Below are 25,793 nucleotides of genomic sequence, written 5' to 3' on the forward strand. Positions count from 1 at the left end.
TGAGGACAGGAGCTCATCTGAAAACTAGGCCCTAATTATAGGACTATCGAGCACTCTCCTTCCCCACATCTCATCCTCACATTAATAGGGCTCCTGTGGCATAATAGAGGATTACAACGGAAAAAAGCATGCAGCTCAGACATTATTTAAGAAGAGTTTGGATAAAATGCATTCAGGTACTGAGGCTAGCACCAGAAAGGGCACCCAGATGGCCGGGACGCCACAATGAAGTGAACAAGAAGATGAGGCCAGGATGGGCCCAGCAGTAATATGCCAAACTCTGTACTCGGAAAAAAACCAGTGTAGAGTCTGCCACCATGCAGATATCCATCAATGACTCACAACATTCATGTAAAATTGCATCTATGACAAGGGACCCAAGGTAGAGGTATATTGTGCTATGAGAACCTATAACAGGGGAATTTGGTGTAATCATGGAGGTCACAGAATGCTTTCCAGAGGAGGGGCTTGAGGAAGATCTAAGAGTTGAGTGAGGTTGCTTTCTAGGCAGAGGGAACAGTGTGTGCAAAGGTTCTGAGATGGGAGCAGCGTGGTGAGTATGAACAACTGCCAAAACCTGGAACCCAGAAATATTGAGTCTGTGAGAGAGATTGTCAAAAGAGGATGAGTTTCGTTGAGAAGTTGGAAGGAACTGCTGGTTAATACTTACGAACTAGGCAGTCTGTGTGTTGCAGACATTTTCTTTAAACCCCTAGGCAGTTTTGGAAAAATTTAGATATCACATATGAATGATATCCAGTCTAAAAATAGCCTGAGAAAAAGTAGGATGATGGCGTGTGTGTGTATAGGTATGCCAGTTCCAGAAATCATTTATATAGTCTAGCAGGAAGCTGAATCTACGGTATAGGAACTTGATGCAAAAGTTAAAAAAAAAAAATAAGGTGAGAACTCAGCCTGAACAAAAAGAGTCATGGCCTGAAAGCTGGCAGACTTTCATCCAGGCCCTGTCTGTGACTGCTCTGACTGCGGGCTTCTCCAGCCCCTTTAACTGTATACAGGGCAATTTTCTTATATCCAAGATGGAAATATTTCTTGATCTTGCCAGCTCTTGGGTGTGGTGAAAAACACCAAGTTAACATATGGAAAGCAGGTCTGTAGGAAGATGGTATAAACAGGACAGAGGCTGTCACTTCATTCATTCACGGCACCCATTTCAGTGGACACGTGTCTATCGAGCATCCTGTGTGCTAGATGCTGGGAATGCAGTGGTTAGTACAACCTGCAGGGTCCTTACACTCAGAGCTTGCCTCCTCCCATCTGGCTAATGTCACTCAATGAATGTCAGTAGCTCTGCACAATCAAGTGCTGGGATTAAAAGATAGAGCAGGGGTGTGTGTGTGTGTATGTGTGTGTGTTTTTCTTTCATGGGCCTCAGAGTTCACTAAGAAATAAATCTAATAAACTGTGGAGGGTACCATAAAATAGGAGTAAAAGACATGGTAGGGGGTGTTAGCAATTGAACTGGTGGGGATGCAGACAGGTGATTAGGAAATCTTTCAAAAGAGTTGAGTTTTGAAAGGAGGCCGGAGGGTCGATTATACAATGATGTAATTAATCAGTTTTTTTTATTAGCATAAAATGTTTGACGTGCTGGCACTTTTGCAAAAACTCCATATATATGTTGCTAAAAACCATGTCTTCTGCAAAATTGCAGATTAAAAATAATAGGATTTATGGGGAAATGGGATTAGGAGGATCCCTCAAAATCAATAGCACTTTGTAACCAAAGATAGATAAAAGCAATGATAATCCAATAAAACACTAGCCTTGTGAAACCTGCATGTTGGCCTGTGCACCTAGTATTGGTCCTTTGCAGGCTAAAGCCCTGGAACTTATGCGTGGTTCATTTCTAATAGTGACCATTTTCATCAACATTAAAATTTAATTCAGGGAAAAGTTTTCTTCATCCTTTTATTTCTTAACATGGAGAAAATATATTTGCAGCCTTTTCATCTGTAGTTGTAGCTTCCCCAAATAGGTTTAAAACAAATGTGGTTGTTTATGAAGTCTCTAAAGCAGCCAAATTTGCACTAAAGTAACTTCTGTAGGATTTTAACCTTTTGTCTTTATGTCTTCATATATTTCTAAGATCTTTTCCTTATTTTGGAGAAAGCTTGTAGTTAACTGCACGAAAAAAAATGTGCTCAGGAAAATTACAGAAGCAGTCACAAAATTTCTTGACACAAACATCATTCTTTCATTTCACAATCAGATATGAGCTAATTGGTGTTTAAGAAATAAGCATTGTAGCAGAATCGATCATAAATCATTCCATGAAACAAAGTCCCTGGAAATTTGTTCATTGAAATAAGTGGTGTTGTCTGCACAGTATGAAAATGGACAGATAATATGCTTTATGGCGACAAATGCTCAAAAACTTTTGAAAACTCTTCATTTGGTAATACTTTCAGAACACGCTGTGGGCTGTATAGTGTTCCTCCCAAATTCATGTGTTGAAGCACTAACCTCTAATGTGACTGTATTTAGAGATAGAGTCTTTATGAAAGAAATTAAGGTTAAATGAGGTCATCTCCAGGGGGCTTTCTCTAGGAGATCCAATCGAGGCCAATGTAGGTCCCTACTCTGATAGGATTAGTGTCCTCAGAAGGAGAGACACCAGAGTGCTCTCTCTCTCTCTGTTACTCTCTCACTGTCTCTGCCATGTGAGGACATGGTGAGAAGGTAGACATCTGCAAGCCAGGAAAGGAGTCCTCACCGGATTCAGTCATGCTGGATCCCATTTGGGACTCTGTACAGTAACATTTCTTGTGTTTCACCCTCCTGGTCTATGGTATCTCGTTATGGTGGTTCAGCTGACTAACACAGAGCCTTGACACAGGTTTTCAAATACCCTCAGAATAGTAAATTTTTGTCTTAAGAAGGCACATTTTACATTTGGAATCCACTAAATATTTGAAGCCAAGGATATAGAACAAAGTGGATGAGTGAACAGCATAAGAACATTTTTCAAAGTAAGAAAAAACAATGAAATGTAGTTATAAAGTAAAAACATTGCTTTGGACTGGATTTGGGAGTAATTTACAAAAATGAACAAATGAGAGCATCTTTGTGATAACTGTGCAGTCTCCAACAGAACCACTTTGAAGGATAAAAGTTATTTACAAAATATGTTTTTTCTTAATTATAAAAGAACACAGACATATTAATACATTGTAGAAAATTCCAAAATTTTGGGAAATCATAAATGAATTATAAAAACCCAGAAATGTACTATCAAACCATCTCTAGAGATAACTGCTACAAACATTTTGTAAGAGCTTACTCCAGAATGCTTGGCCCCCAAATACGCACATGCGCACTTACACAAGATCATATATTTGGGATCACACTGAATAGGGTGTTATGTAACTTGTTTTGTTTCCATTTAACATTACGTTATTAGCATTTCATAAGTAATTCAGCAGACTTAAAACAATGCAATTATATGTTTGTATAATATTCCATTCTATAAATATGCCAATCACCTTTTAAAATTAACTACTGCCAGACATTAAAAGTGTTCACATAGTTAAATGTTACAAATAATAAGATTTAAAATGATACAGTATTCCATGAACTTGTCCAAAAATGGATAATTAAATGAGTTCTTGAATCCTCTCTTCTAGAAAGCTAAGTGTGCCAATTCCTCCCAGTGGGGACAATTTTTGAAGAAATGAGTATATAGTAGAACCAGGGTCAAGAGTTTTAAAGTAATCACCAGATAGGCCATATTTTATATAGAATTATATCACCAGAGTGAACTCAATCCTGTAATTGGCCCCAATCTTCCCCCATGTACCATAAATTTAATCAGAGTGGTCCAATGTCTCAAATCAATGTTTCCAACTTTTTGCAGTAAACCACTTAATGCAAAGTCCATAGCTCTATAAAACCTAATTATGAAACGTTCTCCTCTGTATAATCAGTTAGTCATAAAGCTCTCTTGTATATACTCAGCAAAAGAAAGACAAACGATATACACCCTAGAATTCTCTAACACAGCTGAGTTTAGATTTTTCTTGAAGGAACAATAACAGAATGTAGGCTACAGTTCCATGCAGTGGGTATAATAAACCGAGAAGAAACAGACCAAGTCAATACTGTTTTATCATACATGTCCTTGCTCTAGATTTATAAAACTCCTCACAAAAGTTTATTGATGTTGTTTTTCTCATCCTATGCCATTTTATGTCTCTATTATTTGGCAGATCTTGACGGGCAGAAGAGGAAAAAGTGGGAGGATATTTCCAAAGCCACATCCCAGTCTTGGACCAGCTTGAGTGTGTCTGGGTGGCTGTGACAGAGGCATGGGGGACCCTAGGCCTGAGAATGGCATCTTCTGCCTGGTTTGCCCTTCGGGCTTCTAGAGAATGGGACCATCATCCTCAGCAGTGGAAAGGCCTTGCTGAGGGTTGCACACGCTTAGGAGACACCTGAGTCAGGGAGTGTGGTCACTGCAGATGCCACACCTCCCCGTTTCCTGTCCCAATTCCTTGGGAAATAGGTCACATGCAGATTTTATTGGCTGCATGTGGACCTTGCAGAGTAAACCACATACCCTGAGGAATAGGAACCAGAAAGGCAGCTCCCCATCTCCTTAACTGCTCTGACTTCTGTTCTTTCTTTCTCAGCCTTAGCTAAAGAGCTCATCCTTTTCTCCTAGGACTATTTTAATAGTCTCCAAATTGCCTTCCTGACTCTAAATGGGCTTCCTGACTCCAAATTGGCTTCCTATCAGATCTGTCTTTTGGAAGCTTTAAATGTTTAGTTCTTTATAGCCTGCAGGAATAAAATCTAATCTCTCAGCATAACATTCAAGGCTCTTTGAGGTCTGGCTCCATGCCTACCAGACTCCACGCTCCACCAATATTGAAATAATGACAGTTACCTGAATGCATCTTGCTGTTTAAGATTCTACAGGTATGACTTTGGGCAAGGTACTTATCTCCTCTCTGTTTTGGCTCATTTAGATGTGAGGGTGAGAATAGAATCTGTCTTGTTGTAGTGTTGTGAGGATTAAATGAGATAATATACAAAAAAGACATACAGAGAAGCCTGACATATAGTAAAATGCCCAACAAATTCTATTACTGTTATTCCCTCTTCCTGAACTTCTTCATTTTCCATTTTAATCTGTCAGGTTCGTGCTTATCTTTCGAGAGGCAAATCAAGTGCCTCCTTCTCTGTTCAGTGTTTATTGCCTCTGCTGAGTAGAGATCATTATTTCTGTTGTCTCCTATTGCACTAAGAACCTACCTCTCACATCATGAGGTATATCCTTTGCAGTTATTTGCTTACATATTTTTCTTTGCCATAAGACTGTAAGCTCAGTGAGGGCAGGTACCATGCCCCAGTCATCTCTGTAGCTCCCACTTAGCACAGAGCTTAGCACATGATAAGACCCTCACTTGACTTTTATTGGATGGGTTAGGATTAGGAATCCCCAGCTGCGCGATACCTTCCCAGCCTGGCACTCATATATGAGAGTGGGTGTTGGGGTCTCATCATTCGACATGGCAGGTCGGATGTATTTCAGGTGCACAGCCGTGTAACATGGTCTCTGTGTGTCTGCCCACAGGAAGATGTTGCAAATGTCTGCAGCTGATATCCCCATCCCCCAGAAAGTACCTCTCAGCAAATTTATATGTGCTAGATTCAACATAAGAGCCACAGCTCAGTGTACAAGGGAAGACAGTTTCTGGGCCTGTACCTTTCACCTGATAGATGCCCAATCTACTGTGTCCAGCACGCTCAAGTCCATTCTACAGCAGTTAAGAATATTTTCATTGTGCTTCGAAGTGACATGCTAACATAGATCTGGCTGTTGGGGTGGGAAGGAACACTAACTACATTTTCCAAAATTAAAGTTTCTTCTTATAATTACTAAATAAAGTTGTCCATGCAGGAGTACCAGCTCTTCATAAATCTCTTAAATAACTCTTGTTTAAAATCTGATAGAATTCCAAAATGTCCATAAAGATGATTAGAATATAGCACAAGAATACCTGGCCACAGAGAAACCTATTTAAAATCAGTTCAAGGCTCGTCTTGAAAAATTGCAAGAGGGGAAATATGTAAAGCAGGAAAAATGTGCTATAAGGAAAAAAAAAGTGTGAGACTCCTTCTCCAGGAGAAAACTGTAATCAGATTCCTCAGCTCCGCTGAAAGGATGATACTGGCACTTCAAAGTCTTTAAAAAAGTTATTGAGCTATGAGGCATGAGAACAGAGTGCCAAGTAGATAATAAAGATTACTATGGGGATAAAACTTTGAAACTATCCAATATTAGGAACCATTAAGAAAATTACACTACCTCTATAGCACTATAAAGGCATTAAAGAGGTATTAATAAACATTCTTTAATGACCTGGAAAATGCTGATGAATAATATTACGCCAAAAAAAAGTAATTACAAAACTGTGTACACAAGATGATCTTGAGTATGTACGATGTGTAGTAAGAAACAGAAGGAATCAGTCATACCTGTCATGGCTGTTACCTTTTAGTAGGTGGCAGTGGAATTACAATGCCCTCTTCCTGCTCCCGTCTTTTACCTATTTATCAAGTTAAATTAAAGTAAAACATTTTCTTATTAATTATTTTAGTGAAAAAATCTTTGATTCCTATTTAGAACTGAAGTTTGCCAGTGAGTGATTGGCTCTTCTGAAATATTATCTGATAGGGTTTGGATCTGTGTCCTCACTAAATCTCACATTGAATTTTAATCCCTAATGTTGGAGGTGGGGTGTAGTGGGAGGTGATTGGATCATGGGAGCAGATTTCTCATGAATAGCTTAGCACCATCCCATTGGTGCTGTTCTCGTGATAGTGAGTGAGTTCTGGCGAGATCTAGTTGTTTAAAAGTGTGTGGTACATTCCCCCTTGCTCTCTCTCTTGCTCCTGCTCCCACTTCACCTTCTGCCATGATTGTAAGTTTCCTAAGGCCTCCCCAGAAGCTGAGCAGATGCCAGCACCATGCTTTCTGTACAGTTTGCATAATCGTGAGCCAATTAAACCTCTTTTATGTATAAATTACCCAGTCTCAGGCATTTCTTATAGCAATGCAAGAATGGACTAATACATTCTCTTCTGGTGGGGGGTGGGTGGTGGGTAGCAGAGGCCTTGTGAGAACAGACTTTCAGAAAGTATCAGGTAGTCCAGCTCTTCTGAAGGAATGTACCCATCCCTGGTAAGTTCTTGCTGAGGCTAGGGAGAAAATGGGGGAGTCAGTTTCCTGTTTCCCATATGGGTTCCTGTTCTAGCTCCAGCTCAGCTTCCCACACACGCTGTGAGAGCCTTAAGGCTTGGGCAGTTCTTCACAGCACCGGGGGAAAGATGGAAGCCACCTGGACAACAGAGAGCCAACTGAGAGATGGGCTTGGGAGCTGCCATAAATGCACAATGGCTCCATTTTGCTTGTACTGGAGGTGGAGTGAAAGATAGTGCTTGTTGTGGGAAGTCAGGGACCCCGAACTGAGGGACTGGCAGAAGAACATAAATTGTGAAGATTTCATGGACATTTATTAGTTCCCCAAATTAATACTTTAAAATTTCTTACACCTGTCTTTACTGCAATCTCTGAACATAAATTGTGAAGATTTCATGGACACTTATCACTTCCCCAATCAATACCCTTGTGATTTCCTACGCCTGTCTTTACTTTAATCTCTTAATCCCGTCATCTTCGTAAGCTGAGGAGGATGTATGTCACCTCAGGACCCTGTGATGATTGCGTTAACTGCACAAATTGTTTGTAGAGCATTTGTGTTTGAACAATATGAAATATGGGTGCCTTGAAAAAAGAACAGGATAACAGCAATGTTCAGGGAACAAGAGAGGTAACCTTAAACTGACTGTCAGAGAGCTGGGCAAAACAGTGCCATATTTATATTCTTTCAAAAGCAAATAAGAGAAATATCACTGAATTCTTTTTCTCAGCAAGGAACATCCCTGAGAAAGAGAATGCGCCCCTGAGGGTAGGCCTATGAACGGCCCCCTTGGAGGTAGCTGTCTTTTACGGTTGAAGCGGAAGGGATGAAACAAGTCCCAGTCTCCTGTAGCACTCCCAGGCTTATTAGGACGAGGAAATTCCTGCCTAATAAATTTTGGTCAGACAGGTTGTCTGCTCTCAAACCCTGTCTCCTGATAAGATGTTATCAATGACAAAGCATGCCCGAAACTTCATTAGCAATTTTAATTTCGCCCCATCCTGTGGTCCTATGATCTCGCCCTGCCTCCATTTGCTTTGTTATGTTTTATTACCTTGCGAAGCATGTGATCTCTGTGACCCACACCCTATTTGTACACTCCCTCCCCTTTTGAAAATAGCTAATAAAAACTCGCTGGTTTTACGGCTCAGGGAGCATCACGGAACCTGCCAACGTGTGATGTCTCCCCCAGACACCCAGCTTTGAAATTTCTCTCTTTTGTACTCTTTCCCTTTATTTCTCAGACCAGCCGACGCTTAGGGAAATAGAAAAGAACCCATGTTAACTATCGGAGGCAGGTTCCCCTGATAAGTGCTCTTTAAAAATTACTCTGAAATTTATTTTTGGAAGTAGGATTTGAAAAATAAATAAATAAAATGAACTTCCTTGCTAGTATGAACTGGAGGGAAATAACTAGATTTGAGAAGGCTGATGGTGACATTGATCAGTGAGGCCCTATTGAAGAGGAAAGTTTGGGTAGATTTGTATGATATTATGCCCATCCTTCCTGGTTGCCAAAGCCCCAGGCCTGGACCTTCCTGTTGCTATAGAGGGCTACCAAAGAGAAAAATAATTTCACCCCACTTGTCAGGAACTTTGCTACATCTCAGCTAGACCCTTATCTATGACTCATGAGTACTGGGCAAAAAAGACCCCTCATCCTACAAAGTAGTTGGCCAGCGAACCTTATGGTGAGGAGCCTGGTCTGATTGGATAATTCAGACAGATGGTTGTAGATGCCTCTGGTTCTTGAGAATTATAGAGATCCATGGGCAATAAACTCAACCAATAATTTTCGAGTATGTTTCAGGTCCCATTCCAGACAATGAGGATAGGATAGCAAATAATGGGTAGGTAGTATATTACTATAAATAGTGACCCCAAGGAATTGTTCTAGTGGGATATGGACTTTCTAAAAGATGAGGAGAAAAGAAAGTCATGATGTGATTTAACCTGGATTGTTTGCAGTCAAACTTTGGAGACAAGGTAGTAAGGAAAAGAGGATAGGCCATGCTATCAAATGGGTCAAGTTCTTTACACAGTATACAAAAATTAACTCAATACAGATTGAAGACTTAAATGTAAACCCCAAACTGTAAAAACCCTAGAAGAAAATCTAGGCAATACCATTCAGGACATAGGCGTGGGCAAAAATTTCACGAAAAACATCACAGAAAGCACTTGCAACAAAAGCAAAAATTGACAAATGGGATCGAATTAAATGAAAGAACTTCTGCACAGCAAAAGAAACTATCATCAGAATGAACAGGAAACCTACAGAGTGGGAGAAAAGTTTTGCAATCTATCCATCTGACAAAGGGCTAATAACCAGAATCTATAAAAAAACTTAAAGAAATTTACAAGAAAATAAAACAACCCCATTAAAAAGTGGGCAAAGGATATGAACAGACAGTTCTCAAAAGAAGACATTCATGTGGCCAAGAAACATATGAAAAATGCTCAACATCAAAAATAATTAGAGAAGTGCAAATCAAAACCACAATGATACAATCTCACACCAATCAGAATGGCGATTATTAAAAAGTCAAGAAACAACAGATGTTGGTGAGGTTGCAAAGAAACAGGAACGCTTTTACACTGTTGGTGGGAATGCAAATTAATTCAACCATTGTAGAAGATGGTATGGTGATTCTACAAATATCTAGAACTAGAAATAACATTTAATCCAGCAATCTCATTACTGGGTATATATCCAAAGGAATATAAATCATTCTATTACAAAGATACATGCATGTATATGTTCATTGCAACATTATTCATAATAGCAAAGACATGGAATTGACCCAAATGCCCCTCAGTGACACACTGGATAAACAAAATGTGTTACATATACACCATGGAATACTATGCAGCCATAAAAAGAATGAGATCATGTCCTTTGCAGGAACATGGATGGAGCTGGAAGCCATTATCAGCAAACTATTGCAGGAACAGAAAACCAAATACTGCATGTTCTTACTTATAAGTGGGAGCTGAATAATGGGAACACATGGAAGGGGAACAACACTTACTGGGGCTGTCAGGGGGTGGATTGGGGCGAGGGAGAACATTAGGAATAAATAATGCATGCTGGGCTTAATACGTAGGTGATGAGTTGATAGGTACAGCAAGCCACCATGGTACATGTTTACCTATGTAACTAATTTGCACATGTACCACAAAACTTAAAATAAAAATAAAAATTAAAAAAAATAGGTAAAGGTCTGTCTCTGGGTCCTGGCCTCTAAAGCAATGCTGTCTTGGGCCAATTATTTAACACTTTTGGGCCTCAGTATTCTCATTTATAAAATGAATTTGTATGACAAGTCAAAAGTCAACTTTTCTAGAAATGCAAAATTGTTTTGCAAATGTATGTATTCTCATTGCTTCTCCAACACTTATTATCTTCACCAACACTTGTTATTGTCAGACTTCTTGGTTGCCTGCCAGAAGCAAAGGTTAAGTCTTTTTTGGAGGAAGATGAAATCAACCAGAGCCTCAAATTATTTTACCATTTTTAGTATGTATTTCCTAGTGTGAAACAGATAATCTGGCATTTGGAGACAAGTATTGATCCATAAACCCAGAGAAACAAGTGACAAAATTGAACAGACTTATGAGAATCTAACAAGTAAAGATATTATACATAGACTTTAGAGTAACTATGCTTAATATTTTTAGGGATTTAAAAGACAAGATTGAGAAAGAGAACTGAAATTTTTTTTAAATGACTGAATAAAAATTATAGAATTAAAAATACAATAACTAAAAGAGGAATGGATTTGTACATTTAAAGATGGTTAAAATGCCAATTTTATGTTATATATATTTTACCACAAAAAGAGAGGGCAATAGGTTTAACAGAAAATTGGACATTGTTTTCAGAGGTAATAACCTCTGAACTAAGGGAAAATTTGAAGAAAATACTCAGACTGAAACACTGAAAAAGAATCAAAAGGTAGAAACGAGTATAAGACATACTTGAGATGTGATAATAAGGTCTAACATAAGTGCAATTGGAATCCCAGAAAGAGAAGAGAGAGCTTATGGTAGAAGCAAATAAGAAGAGATAGTGGACAAAGGCACTCAGAATCAGGGAGACAGGAAAAATATTTGATAAGTGGTTGGGACAGGCACTGATCAATCAGAATGGACATGGCAGGAGTCAATAACTGGCAGGGCCATGGTATTGTGTCCCAGCTGAATATCAGCCTGCCTTCCACTAGGGGACACAGCCTACTCACCACCATGCAGCTCTGCCTGGCAGGTTCAAGCCTGCCAGGAGTCATATCATAACCTCTGCCGGGACAGCTACCCTGACAAGGGCAAGAACACCTGTTCCCCCTCTTCTATTCCTGCCGCAGCTGGGACACAAGCCCCCCTGCAGGCACAATTCCTCTAGCTGGAGTTACCTCCTGTTCACTCAGAGACATTGATGTCCATCCAGAAATAAAGGGGATGCCAGAGAGCAGACAGTGCCTGTCCTAGCCAGGTTGCCTTTCACACTCTTGTTGCTGCTACCCTGCCTTTGAGGCCAGCACACTGCCTGACGACTTCCCATCTCTTAGACCTTTGGTTTCTTTCATCTCTCTAGTACTGTGGATGCACTGGTCTCTGATCTAATTTCAGCTCCTGACACGACTTTTCTTCTCATTCCCCTGGGAGTGACCAGAAATAGCCCTGAGATTGCACAACTTCAGGGGTAACTTCCTCCAGCATTCAATGTGCAGGGCAGGCCTGGCAGGTCATGACATAGCATACAGTGTGAATGGTGCACGCTGGACATGGGAAATCCCACAGTGTTATGATCAGTGTATTTGCAAGGGGGGCACTCTGTGAATCCTGAAGTGCTAGCAGTTGAGAAATCTTCTACATTTTCAGCTTTGGCTATTGTTTGGATGTGGTGACCATCTTTTCCTCTCTCCTCTTGTTGTATCTCTGGGGATGCAGATCACAGTATTTACTCCTCTGACCACAGTGCAAGGAACCTTACCTGCTTCGCTCCTCATAGTTCTCACTGGGGATAAACACGTGACCCAGGACAGGCTAATCAGAGCCCTTCCCTGGGATTTTCTACGCATGTACCAGCAGAAAGATGCACCCCTTCTGCTATGGGATTGCAAATGTGGAACTCTAAGCCCAGAATTGTTTATAGCCAAGCCCTGTGCTTATACAAACCATAAGGATTAGGAGGACATTAGGCCAAGTGTTGAGAGAGAAAGGAGTAGGTAGATGAAAACATATTATTTGAGTCCCTTGGACTGCCTAGTTATATAAGGCTTTGTAGGCCCAGTTTTGCTTAAGATAGTTTTAGTTGAGTTTTAATCTCCTCCAGAACAACCTGAAAATAAGAAAATCTTGGTACTTTAGGCATTTCTTACACAAGGGCTATACAAAATGCCTATTATTTCGTAAGCCCATAAAATGTGGGGCTGCAGAGATGAAGGACAGTCTCTGGCAAGTGATTTTAAATCAAGTTAAAGTAACATTAAGTGACACACCAGCAGGCAGCACACACACCTAGCCAGCCCTGCCTGGAACTCCTGCAGATAGCAGCTTCTGCAGATACACTAGAAAAGCATTTGAGCCAATTTGGGCTGCAATTTCCATCCTAACTTTCCCTGGGTATAAAGACCAGTATCCGTGCTGCCCTAGCACCTGCCAAACATTTCCTCCTCACCAGACAGCCGACTTTGAGAGGGAAAGGCAGGACAAAACATCTCTAGTTTTTGCTGTCAGCTCAAATGAATGGAAAGCTGACTATTCTGTTGCTGCTAAGTGTACCCAGGCTGACGCATTGGTTGCCATGGTGCCTGAGTGCACTCTGCCACTGCCGAAAATCTCTGCACCTGTACCTGCAAAATACCACTGACAGGGAGCTTATTTCTGTGATTAAAGTAGTTACTCATGCATTAACAGCACAGGAGAACATTCTGCAGACCTGGAATGTGATGTCTCCATAGGTCAAATAGGAACACTTTATGGATACACTTTAGCAGGTAGTTCAATGTCATTTCAAAGCATTGACTGAGAAGCAGGGGGGCATAGATCTCAGAGGGAGCACAGGGGCATGGAAATCTTGCTTTGTGGACAGGGAGGTCAGACAGTAAGTAGCTGAAGGGTTGGTGTGGACATAGAGAGAGTCATAAAGAACATAGCTTTGCTGGTGTTTGAAAGCCTCCAGTGTTTTGTTGGTGTGGTGTTAGAAGGCCAGAATGGTGAGCAGACAGCACCCATTTGGGTCTCTTTCTTCCCATTTTCCATACTGTAGCCCTGGTCTAGGTCTTTATTATTCCTTTTCCCCGGACTATTGCAGTTAATGCCTAATCTTCTCCCTGGAGTAATTTGTCTTCTTTTTTCAACTTATTTTCCATCCGGGTTGGGGGAGGTCATCATTCCGTGGCTTGCCCATTATACTCTTCTGCTCAGGAACCTTCAGTAGCTCCTTTCTGCCTTCCGCATGGTCCTCAAGGTTCTCCATGATCGTACCTGACTCTCCTTTCCAGGTTTGTCTCCTACCCCTTGACTTCATACACTAGATTCTTCCAGATGGAGCCAGGCATTTACTCACAATATCCTCACAGTGTCTTTGAAAGCTGGAATCCTCCAAGACATACCACTGAAAACTTCCTTCATGAATCCTCCCATCTTCTTCCGAGCAAACAGAATATCTCCCTTTCCCATTTCTCCCTTTGCATGGCACGTGTCCATAATCTTGAATTATAATGGTTTCATAATTCTTTGTGAGCATCTTGAGTACAAAACCCCGCTTATTCATCATTGTATCATACATGCAATTCATTTTTTCCTCCCCTCTCCTCAACAAACCAGTTTTACATCTTATTTGTGAATTCATTTAAGCATCATTTTCTGTCTATAGATGTGTGAGCCCTAGAATTCTCCTCTGAACCAGTTTTAACATCTTACTGGTTTCCTCATTGATTAATGAATTAAATAAAATCTTTGACACATTTGTTTTTATTATTTTTTAAGTTTTATTTTAAGTTCAGGGGTACATGTGCAGGTTTGTTACATAGGTAAACTTGTGTCATGGGGGTTTGTTATAAAGATTATTTCATCACCCAGGTATTAAGCCTAGTACCCATTAGTTATTTTTCCTGATCCTCTCCGTTCTACCACCCTCCACCTTCTGATAAGTCCCAGTGTGTGTTATTCCCCTCTATGTGTCCGTTGTTCTCATCATTTAGCTCCCACTTATATGTAAGAACATGTAGTATTTGGTTTTCTGTTCCTGTTTTAGTTTGCTAAGGATAATGGCCTCCAGCTCCATCCATATCCCTGCAAAGGACATGATCTCATTCTTTTTAGACAAATGTATTTTATATTTGCATGAGAGCCCTGATTATATTCTATTTTAAAAACTATCCTGTAACAATTTATTCCTGAATATGCATTTGTCCATTCATTTGCTCATCACAAACATTAAACACCAAAAATAAGCGTGCAAATAAGTTATTTTCATAAAGTTAAATGAGCCCATTTGTTAACTTATTCATCCATTTGTTCATATTTTGAACTTTTGTTATGTGACCACTCCCATTAGAATCATAAATGTTATATTTATTTGCACTAAAATCATAAAGTTTTATCAAGTCTTAACCATCAACATTTCTTACAGGAGGCATTTTGGGACTGTAATTTGATGAGAATACTGGGAAGAAAGGACCTTGACCTGGCTGTAGGTGACATTTGGAGAGTGTCTGGGAGCATCATGACTCAGCAGTGAGAGGCTCTGGGTAGAGAAGGAAACCTGATAGGCTCTCCCTCAGCAGCGGGCTGCCTCCCCACTGGCGCATATGGAACCTGAATCTTTCCATCTTCTGCTCTGGCTTCTGTGGCTTTTGCAGTGATCTGAAACACTTGGAGGAGACTCAGGGCACAGAGCCATCAAAGTTAATCAGAGCTTGGAAATGTGAAGGCCTAAAAGCAAAACTGAAAGAGCTGAGATGATTTATGAATGAAGAGAAATTTTGTGGCTGCCTTAAAAATCTGTGAAAAGTAATTATAAAGAAAGATGGTGACCAACTTCTTTTTAGTGCACATTGAGTAGGTGAAGAAATAGGTTTTGATGTAAAAATTGCTCAGTAGTGAGTGCTATTAAATATCGGAATTGATCAATGAAAGAAGTTAGGGGCTCTCTTCTGATGGTCTTGAGAAAAGCAGATTGCACATTTATATTACAATGCACACATGTGTGGCTTTATCCAGAGGTCACAGGGACGATGAAATTATTTCTTAGATTTCCAGGTAGAGACAAGTTCTATGACTCTCATCTGGCATATATCCTTGAGATTACAATTTGCTCCACGTGGATGAGGACCTAACATTAATGTGGAAAGGCATTAGCTAAACTTGTCTTTGATTTTCCTGCAGCTGCCTTCTCTGCAGTGCTTCTGAAGATACACTTCTAATACTTGTTTAGTATTAACTTTGTCAGAAGGCACGGGGAAAAGCCCTGGTTCATGGAATCAACAGGTTTTCTTTTGGGTCCTCTCTTTGCTATGCCATCTTCTCTTTATAGCAAGTAACTCCTCTCTTCGGTCTCAGTTTCTTGTTTGTAAAAAGGAAAGATTATATCTTACCTCAAAGGACTTTTGTGTGTGTGTGAAAACAAAGTCTAATAGTGTGTATGAAGCACTTTATAGTTATAGCACATTGTTATAAATGATAAGTAATAAAATGTTACCCAATATTAATGTTTGCTTTGTATCATCATATTATTTCAAAAGTAACAATGCTCTATTTACATGCAAGTGATCACACTGTAATTTATGTAATATTAAATATTATCCCACTTCAAATATAGATTCATATACAGTTTCAGTCCTAAAGGGCTTTTTCCCATGAAGATGCAGCATAAAACATACACATGGGATGTGCATGCACACACACACATGCACACACTTCACACATACATACATACCACACATACACCCACTCACACCTTACACACACACAACACACACCATACACACACGACATAGTCTCACCAAACTTGTGCATGGGGGCCTTTGGTGGCCGGCAATCAGATTACTTATTTGTTTTAATAAGTAAGGTTGAGCTTACTGCCTTCCCCTCACGTCCAACACTCCACTCACTGTCATTACAGTAAGGCCAAGAAAAATCACAAAGGAACTGGGGAAGGGAAAAAATGTGTAGAAAATAAATAGAAAGGAAGGGTAAATTTAAAGAAGGCAATGCAAACCATGCTATTCCCACCCTTCTCCATCCCTTGATTTTTCCTTATCTCTGCATCTGAAAGAGAAATATTCAGCAGGAAAAAAAAAAAGCAAAATGCAGAAGAGCCCACCCCAAGCTTTGCATCTGCAGGTGAGCAGTGGGAAGAACCCACAGGCATTTGGCGAACATCCTCTCATGGCAGGTGTGGAGCTGTGAGGACCAGGGCAGAGACAGAGGAGTGGAGGGTGAGCTGACATCCTGCTTTAATTCCTGGGCCCCAGCAGTTGCCTGTCTAGAGAAGAGCAGTGCTAGGGGTACAGGCTTTGGAGAAAATGTCAATTTCTGGCTTGAATAACACTTACATAACTTTGCATTTATAATCCTGCTTCTCTATTAGAGAGCAAAATATCAGATTATCTGATATCTAGAAGATCATTTGTAGAAAAGATGGCACAGCCTGAGGCCTGGCTCAGTTCATGAAATGATTCATTTGGAGCCTGTTCACAGAGGCGTCTCATCTCATTAGAATATGCACATGAAACCTCCTTTCTCAGTTGAATTTTCACCAATAACTTCGGCCCAAAGATACTATTCCTTTGGGTAATGAGTCCTGTGATGTCATCTTAGCCAGATTCCATAAGTTTCTATACACTTAAGAAATGATGATAATAGTATGATTCCATAACTTTGTATTCACTGTTACTAGGACAGTCTAATTCTACACTTGAAGACACTGTCTTGTTCACTTTAAGATGTCCAACCTGAAAGCTGCTTTTCTCCCTTTGTCTTAGCAGAAGTTGTCCTATCTGCAGCACTAACAAGAGAGTTCTCAGCCCTGGCTCCAACTGGGAGCTTCTAGTTCTCTCTAAGGCTGAGTGATTCTGGGGTGGGGCTTGAGTGGAAGTATTTCTTTCTGACCTCTCAGAGATTCTAACGTGCAGCCAAGGTTGAGCACCGCTGCTGGGAAGCAGCACCGGTGGGTGGGTGAGAGGAGGAGCTACACCGTGCTGGTCCCTGCAGCTTCCCTTCAGCTCCTCCAGGGTACATGGCAAGAAGAAGGAGGGAAAGGGCCAGGTGTTCTGTTTAATGGAAGTGGGGGCAGTTGTCTTCTTGGCTGGTCACTGTGGCCCCCCAGCTCTGGAAGGCTTCTGAGTGCTGGCTGTCTCTGGAGGCACAGGAGTGGGACTCCGTAAGATGGTGAAAGCCCAGCTGTCTTCCAAAGTGCCTGCTCCACCCCAAGGAAACCCACACACTCCTGTCACACCAAAGGTGGCAGTGCAGGAGGCACCCCTATAACTGTTCTCTCCATATCCCCCAAATCCACCTCTCCATCTAGCTCTAACTCCCCTTTTCCCTGCTCAGGTGTCAGACCAGGACTTGTGCTGGCTGAATAGATACCTGCATTAGCCAGCGTTCATCCAGATAAACAGAACCAGAACCAACAGCAATTAAGATGTCTATGTGCTCATGTGTGTGTGTATATGTATGTATGTGTATAGTATCTATAAACCGATTCATCAGTCTACCTATCTACCTACCTATCTATGGAGAGGCACTTATTTTAAGGAATTGGCTCACATGATTGTGGGAGCTGGAAAACCTGAAACCTGCCTTAAGTCCCAAGGCAGACTGGAGGTGGAATTCTTTCCACTCTGGGGACCTCTATCTTCCTCTTAAGTCCTTCAAATAATTGGAAGGCTAATCTGCTTTACTCAAAGTCTGATTTAAATGCTCATCACATCTAAAAAGTGCCCTCACAGCAACATCTAGACTGTTGCTTGACCAAACAACTGGTCACCAGAGCCTAGCCAAGTTGACACATAAAATTACCCATTACAGTATCCAACTGGGGAAATGTATGACCCTTGGTTCCAGGGGGAGGTAATATTCCAATTTTCCTCCAGGAAGAAGGTACCTGGAGGGGCAGCCACTCTCTCCCCTCCCTGCCCTCTCTTGTAGCTGCCTAGGGTGAGAGGTGGAAGGAAAGGGACTTGTTCTGCACATCGGTGCTTCCCCTCTGGCCTAGAAGCTGACTGCTGCCAACTTATTTAGCACGCGGGGCAGCTAGTCTATTTTGTTCTCGGTTTTGAACCTTAATAACAACTTTAGGATAACAGAAGAAGCCCCACTCAATATCCTGGCATACATTGAATATTGTAGATGATAACGTAGCCCCAACACATGTTCTGTTTCTTATATACATCTGGAACCACCTTAAAAACTTGGCAACCTGAGCTATGGAAAGATCCCTATTTAAGAAAAACCCAAAGCTACTAAGACAAATACAGGTCAGAAACTTAGAAGGGTGCGAGAAAGAGGCTGGACTGAATGGTCCAAATTCTGGGTATATATGAATAAACCCTCAAGTTCATATGTTAAAGCCCTAACCGGCAATGTGACTGTATTTAAAAATAGGTGGTTTAGGAAGTAATTAAGGTTAAATGAGGTCATAAGAGTAGGGCCCTGATCCAATCAGGCTGGTGGCTTTATAAGAGGAGGAAGATCTCTCTCTCTCTCTCTCTCTCTCTCTCTCTATCTCTTTTTCCTCCAGTGAACTCAGAGGAAAGGCCATGTGGACATACAAGGAGAAGGCGGCTGTCTGCAAGCCAGGAAGAGAGCCCTACCAGACACCAAACATGCTAGCACCTTGATCTTGGACCTTTCAGCACGCACAACTGTGGGAAATAAATTTCTATTGTTTAAGCCCCCCAGGCCATGGTATTTTGTGACAGCAGCCTGAGCTGACTAAGGCAATCACCCTGATGGTGAACCTGCCCTTGTGGAGGTGAGTGAGATGGGAATTTCGTTGAATGCTGCTATGGTTTGGAGAAGGTTTGCTTGGCCTCACCACGTGTTATGTTGAAATTTGATCCCCAGTGTTGGAGGCAGGGTCAGGTGGGAGATGTTTGGATCATGGGAGTAGATCCTTCATGAATGGCTTGGTGCCCTTCTCCTGGAAGTGAGAGAGTTCTCACTCTTCGTTCCCGCAAGAACTGGTTGTTGAAAAGAGCCTGGCAGCTCCTTTTCTCTCTTTTTTTCTCTCTTGCCATATGATGCTGGCTCCACTCCACCTTCTGCCATGATTGGAAGCGTCCTGAGGTCTCACCAGAAGCAGATGCTGGCTCCATGCTTCTTGTACAGTCTGCAGCACCGCGAGACGCACAAAAATCTTTCTTTCTAATTACCTAGGCTCACGTATTCCTTATAGCAACACAAATGGACAAAGACAAATACATTCATACATAAATGCACACACGCATATATGTAAGTGTATACCAACATACATGAATACATGTACATATAGTTAAGTGTACTCAAACACACAGACATACACACATATATAAGTGTGTACACACACACACACACACACACACACACACAGAGTTATATATTCATGACTTTCTTTTCCAGGATGAATAAGGCTTTTTCTGCCTTATTGGAAAAACATTTCTTTCATTACTTCCTAATCCCTCCACTGCCATCTCATTTAACTCCTGAACTCCAGTTGGCAGATGTTAATATATCCTTATTAGGGACAAGTGTTTTGGATCAATCCATACATCTTTCCATATGGTAATGGAAAGTTTTAATTGCTTGGAGTGAGCTATTTGATCCGTCTGTTTGCCCATTTTCTTTCAGAGGATAAAAGGGTATTTGTTAGGCTCTGAATGCAAGAGAAAAAATGCAAAGCCCACGTTTAATATCCTTTGGGTACAATTTATATTTTAAATTTCATAATTGTAGCCTTTCAAATCATTATTTTTTAATGCAGTTAAATATAATTCATTAGCACAGTGCTGAAAATAGCAATAACATTTGCATCACTGTAGTGTCGATGTAATCAGCAGCTTCTGAGCCCACTGAGATTTTTGTGGCCAGTTCAGTAGGACCACAGAACGGTCATGCGTTCTGCCGCGTGTAGGGAGAGAGTAGCTTCTGCTAGTGAAGAGTGGTGGTCCTTACATCAGCTGGGACTAGCTAGCTCTCCGGTTTCGTACTCTGGAGAGCCGATGGCTGCACCACACATAAAATGGCACGTACTCTATGTGTGGTGCAGCCATCGGCTCTCCAGAGTACGAAATCGGCAATGCTCAGCGGCCATTTTGGGGTTCATTGCAGCCTCCTAGTTTTTTTATTTACCTTTGTTTATAAGATTCTTGTGGTCTACAGAGAAAAAAAGGAGCAAGTATTAAGAAAAAAGTCCTGAGGTCTAATTCTGCCACATTTCAATATTTTCATATTGGCTTTTGTGAATTAAAATGCGGAGTAAGAGCTTTGAAAGCATGATGCGAAGGCTCAAGACAGAGGAACAGACCCACGGAATCCTGTCTCCCTTCCATTCCACTTTCCCCTCTCCTCTGAGGCCGCGGAAGCCGCTCTCGCCCTTCTCCTTACCTGGGTCCTCCGCACAGCGCTGTTCTGTGCTGCTTCTCCCTGTCTTCTGCCATCGTTTTTTCTTCTTTTCCTCCTAGCCTCCCCTCTTCTTTCTCACTGCTGCTGACCCATCGGTATTGTTTGCCTCTCAAGCTGAAGTCCCACGTGGATCCTTTTGTGTCCCAATGAGTGCAAAAGCCACACAGCCCTCAAGTCTCCGGTGCAGCTGTTGGGCTTTTCCTGGGACTGATCCCCAGGGCAGGTCCGGGGCTCCCCGGGGCAGCGCTCAGCGCAGGCGTCAGGAGATGCTAATGAGGCTTCCCAGGCCAGCGGACTGGACTGCATCGCACCACCCAGGGGCCCTCTTCGCCAGTCAACTGCTCTGCCGTCGTCCAGTTCGTGCCTTCTTAGGGCCCTCAGGTACCTGCAGCTCCTCTTCAGCATGAAGGTGAGGCCCCGGCTTCTGCCCTTTTCTTAGTCCACCTCTGCGTCAGCATTCGCTCGGGAAAAGCCCTGCTGCTCCCAGAGACAAGAAGGGAGAAAACTTCGTACCCAGTCTTTTCTTCGCCCATTGTCTTTTGCTCTCAGTTATTTTCTTTATTTCAAAGGACAGGGTAAAACTTCTTAGGACTGGAAGTTTGGATATTGCTAGGGCTGCTTTTTGGGGGAAAGCCTCACAGGGAAGGAAGACGTATCCATTCTCTTTCACCCTTTGGGGATTTCGGGGTGGCTTATTTTCTAAATTATTGATATGGTTTGGCTGTGTCCCCACCCAAAACTCATCTTGAATTATAATCCCAATAATCCCCACATGTCGAAGGCAGGACCAGGTGAAGGTGATTGGATCACGGGAGCGGTTTCCCCCGTGCTGTTGTCGTGATGGTGAGTGAGTCTCACGAGATCTGATGGTTTTATGGCTTTTCCCCCACGGGCACTCGCTCATTCGGTCCTGCCGCCCTGTGAACAAGGCACCTATTTCTCCTTTGCCTTCCGTCCTGATTGTTAAGTTTCCAGAGGCTTCCCCAGCAATGCAGAACTGTGAGTCAATTAAACCTTTCATTCATAAATTTCCTTCATAAAGAACGGCCTAAGACTGGCATGAGAATGAACTAATACAATTACCAACTACAAGTACTATTTTTTTTTTGAAAGGAGAGAAACATGGCATTTGTCTGACCCCTTATACTTCTAGTCCTCTGGGCTCATTTTTGGAGTCTATTATTAGAATCATATAGGGCCAGAAGGACGTGACAGTCAAGTTGTGAAGGAAGGGACTAAAAACTTTATCTGCTCATTTCTATCCCCCTGCTTTTATTTGCTTTAATCTTTACTGCCCTTGATTGCTGCATGTACCCATTTACGGATATTTTATAACATTCAGTAAATAATATAACACATTTTAAAACTTATAAGTTTCAATTTTTGTGTGTTTAACACAGTGCCACTGTCCTAAGTATACAATAAATATCAGCTATTAAATTTACTACTTTCAGAAAATATCTCCACTTATTTTATTAACTCTTCACCCATACCAATGCATGATTAGTTTTTTCCCCTCTACTGATATTTACTTATAAAAATGGGATTAAATAAAATGTTTTCCATTCCCAATTCTGTTCTTTTACTTGTTCTCCTCTAAGCAATTTCTCCAAACTAGCCATGATTGAAAATAATGATAATTTTTAAAAAGCCATCCAGCTTTCTTTATTCTGATTTCATCCACCCTTGGCTTACTTTTAAAAATAATAATGTTGTCATTTCAACCTATCTGCTTGGAATATAATCCTTCTGTCTCTAGGGGAAGTCATTTTTTGAAGAGTAAAAAATAAGGATTTTGATTTTGAACTAGAAGTTATCTTGAAGATCTTGAAGTCACACATAGTTACTTGATTCAAGAAATAGACACAGTGTCCTAAAGGTCAGAATTTAAAGTGGGACCCCGCTAATGGAAGAACATTTTTTTTGTTCTGAAAAGGCTTGTGTGTTTCACGAATGGCAAATGAACTAGTGAGTGAAAAAGGTATTTGGAGGGTAGGTAGCTCCAGTGTGCTGAGCTAAGGAATGAATCACTCAATCACTTACCAGAAATTTCTTGAGAGTATATTGTGTGCAAATAACTGCGTGTTTTGTCTGTGTTGATGAGGGGAACTCAATATTCAACCATATTTAACAAAAATTCATAGACTGTGTACCAGCGACTGTCCTAGATGTTCTGCCTATTTCTCCATCAATCTCCTGAGCTCTAGAGCAACACTGATAAATGCCTGTGAAAAATTTCCCTTAGATATTGTTCACAGACCCCTCAATTTGGCATGTCCAAAATGGAACTTACCATTTCACTATCTTTATTAATGGTGCCGTTTCATTCAGACATTCAAACCAGAAACTCAATCTTCCCTGGTTCATGCCTTTCTTCCATCAACCTCTCCCCATGTGATCACACAACATCACGTTCAGCTGATTCTTCCTTTTATTGGTGGAAGCTGTTTCATCTCTCACCCCATTGCTGTCCCAGTGATCACTCTTTTGTTTTCTCACCTCAGCATTTACAATGGCTTTGTAACTTGTGCATCTCTTAAAGTTCTTACTGTATTTTCCGTGTGCTTCCTGCTAGGGTGACCAACCATCCCAGTTTGACCTCAGTCCAAACTGAGGAGTTTCCTGGGATGCAGGACTTTGTAAACCTTTCAGTTTTAAAATAGGACAGTTGCAGGCAAACTGGGACAGTTGGTCACACTATCTGTTACTATCTTTCAAGTCAAAGTCTGGAGCAGGTGAATCAGATTGACTGAGAGTCAATCATATGTTATAGCAAAGGAGATTGAGAAAGCATCTGGCATTTTTCAGCTTTTCTAGTGGAAGTTGGATTTCAATTCATAAGGTATGGGAGTCCCCAACTATAGCAAGAGGGTTCAAAGTTTGGGGGACAAAAATTAATAACAAATATCTTCATACACTGTTTCTCTGTATCCAGTCTCCCCAATTATAATGCATTGTGAGTTCTGAGTTAAGGTAAAGCTCACTTTCTTTATTTTTTAACTTTTAAGTTCAGGGGTACATATGCAGGTTTGTTAGCATAGTTAAACTTGTGTCATGGGAGTTTGTTGTACAGATGATTTCATCACCCAAGTGTTAAGTCTAATGCCCATTACTTATTTTTTGCTGATCCCCTGCCTCCTCCCACTCTCCACTCTCTGATAGGACCCAATGTGTGTTGTTCCCCACTATATGTCCATGCGTTCTCATCATTTCACTACAACTTACAAGTGAGGACATGTGGTATTTGGTTTTCTGTTCCTGTCTTAGTTTACTAAAAATAATGATTTCCAGCTCCATCCATGTCCCTGCAAAGGATATGATCTTGTTCTTTTTTATGGCCGCATAGTATTCTGTGGTGTATATGTACCGTGTTTTCTTTATCCAGTCTATCATTGATGGGCATTTAGGTTGATTCCATGTCTTTGCTATTGTGAATAGTGGCGCAATGAACATATGCCTGCATGTGTCTTTACAATAAAATAATTTATATTCCTTTGGGCATATACCTAGTAATGGGATTGCTGGGTCAAATGGTATTTCTTGTCTTTAGGTCTTTGAGGAATCATTACACTGTCTTCCACAGTGGTTGAACTAATTTACACTTCCACCAACAGTATATAGGGATTCCTTTTCTCCACAACCTCGCCAGCATCTGTTATTTTTTGACTTTTTAATAATAGTCATTCTGACTGGTGTTAGATAGTAGCTCATCGTGATTTTGATTTGCATTTCTCTAATGATTGGTAATGTTGAGCTTTTTTTCATATGATTGTTGGCCATATGTATGTGTTCTTTTGAAAAGTGTCTGTTCATGTCCTTTGCCCACTTTTTTATGGGGTGGTTTTTTTTCTTGTAAATGTGTTGAAGTTCCTTATAGCTGCTGGATATTAGACCTTTGTTGGATACATAGTTTGCAAAATTTTTTTTTTATCATTCTGCAGGTTGTCTGTTTACTCTGTTGACAGTTTCTTTTGCTGTACAGAAGCTCTTTAGTTTAATTAGATCCAATTTGTCAATTTTTGCTTTTGTTGCAATTGCTTTTGGCATCTTCATCATGAAGTCTTTGCCCATGCCTATGTTCTGAATGGTATTGCCTAGGTTGTCTTCCAGGGTTTTTATAGTTTTTAGTTTTACATGTAAGTCTTTAATCTGTCTTGAGTTAATTTTGGTATATAGTGAGAGGTAGATGTCTAGTTTTAATCTTCTGCATATGGCTAGCCAATTATCCTAGCACCATTTATTGAATAGGGAATCCTTTCCCCATTGCTTATTTTTGTCAGGTCTGTCAAAAATCATAGTTGTAGATGTGCAATCCTATTTCTGGGTTCTCTATTCTGTTCCATTGATCTATGTGTCTGTTTTTGTACCAGTACCATACCATGCTGTTTTGGTTACTGTAGCCAGTGTAGTTTGAAGTTGAGTAAAGCTCACTTTCTACCAGATATCCTTCTGTACCCTTGAAAAATCTACTTTTGGGCCGGGCGCGGTGGCTCACGCCTGTAATCCCAGCACTTTGGGAGGCCGAGGCGGGCGGATCACAAGGTCAGGAGATCGAGACCACGGTGAAACCCCGTCTCTACTAAAAATACAAAAAATTAGCCGGACGCAGTTGTGGGCGCCTGTAGTCCCAGCTACTCGGGAGGCTGAGGCAGGAGAATGGCGTGAACCCGGGAGGCGGAGCTTGCAGTGAGCCGAGATCGCGCCACTGCACTCCAGCCTGGGCGACAGAGCGAGACTCCGTCTCAAAAAAAAAAAAAAAAAAAAAAAAGAAAAATCTACTTTTGCTTCCTTGCAAAAGATAAAGTCCAAACTTCTTAGTGGGTCCTATGGCCCTTCATGGTCTGAACCCTCATTTCCAGCTTCACCTCTTGCTATCCACCTCCTTAAGTTCTCCCTGCAGCTTCAGGGGTACCTCTTATAGTTCATAAATCATGGCATGTGTATTTATAC

The 25,793-nt window shown here is 41.1% G+C and overlaps 1 long non-coding RNA gene across 1 annotated transcript in view; it reads left to right on the forward strand.

Moving 5' to 3' along the window:
• Positions 1-25,793, forward strand: part of LOC112425915 (uncharacterized) — a 137,167-nt gene that overhangs the window by 53,075 nt on the left and 58,299 nt on the right. Inside the window, exons 3-4 of the long non-coding RNA XR_011614641.1 lie at positions 18,982-19,215; positions 20,903-21,252. This is a non-coding gene — a long non-coding RNA (uncharacterized lncRNA). The remainder of the gene's footprint in view (positions 1-18,981; positions 19,216-20,902; positions 21,253-25,793) is intronic.

This window comes from Macaca nemestrina, chromosome 16 (genome assembly GCF_043159975.1).
Source record: "Macaca nemestrina isolate mMacNem1 chromosome 16, mMacNem.hap1, whole genome shotgun sequence".
NCBI classification, from domain to species: domain Eukaryota; kingdom Metazoa; phylum Chordata; class Mammalia; order Primates; family Cercopithecidae; genus Macaca; species Macaca nemestrina.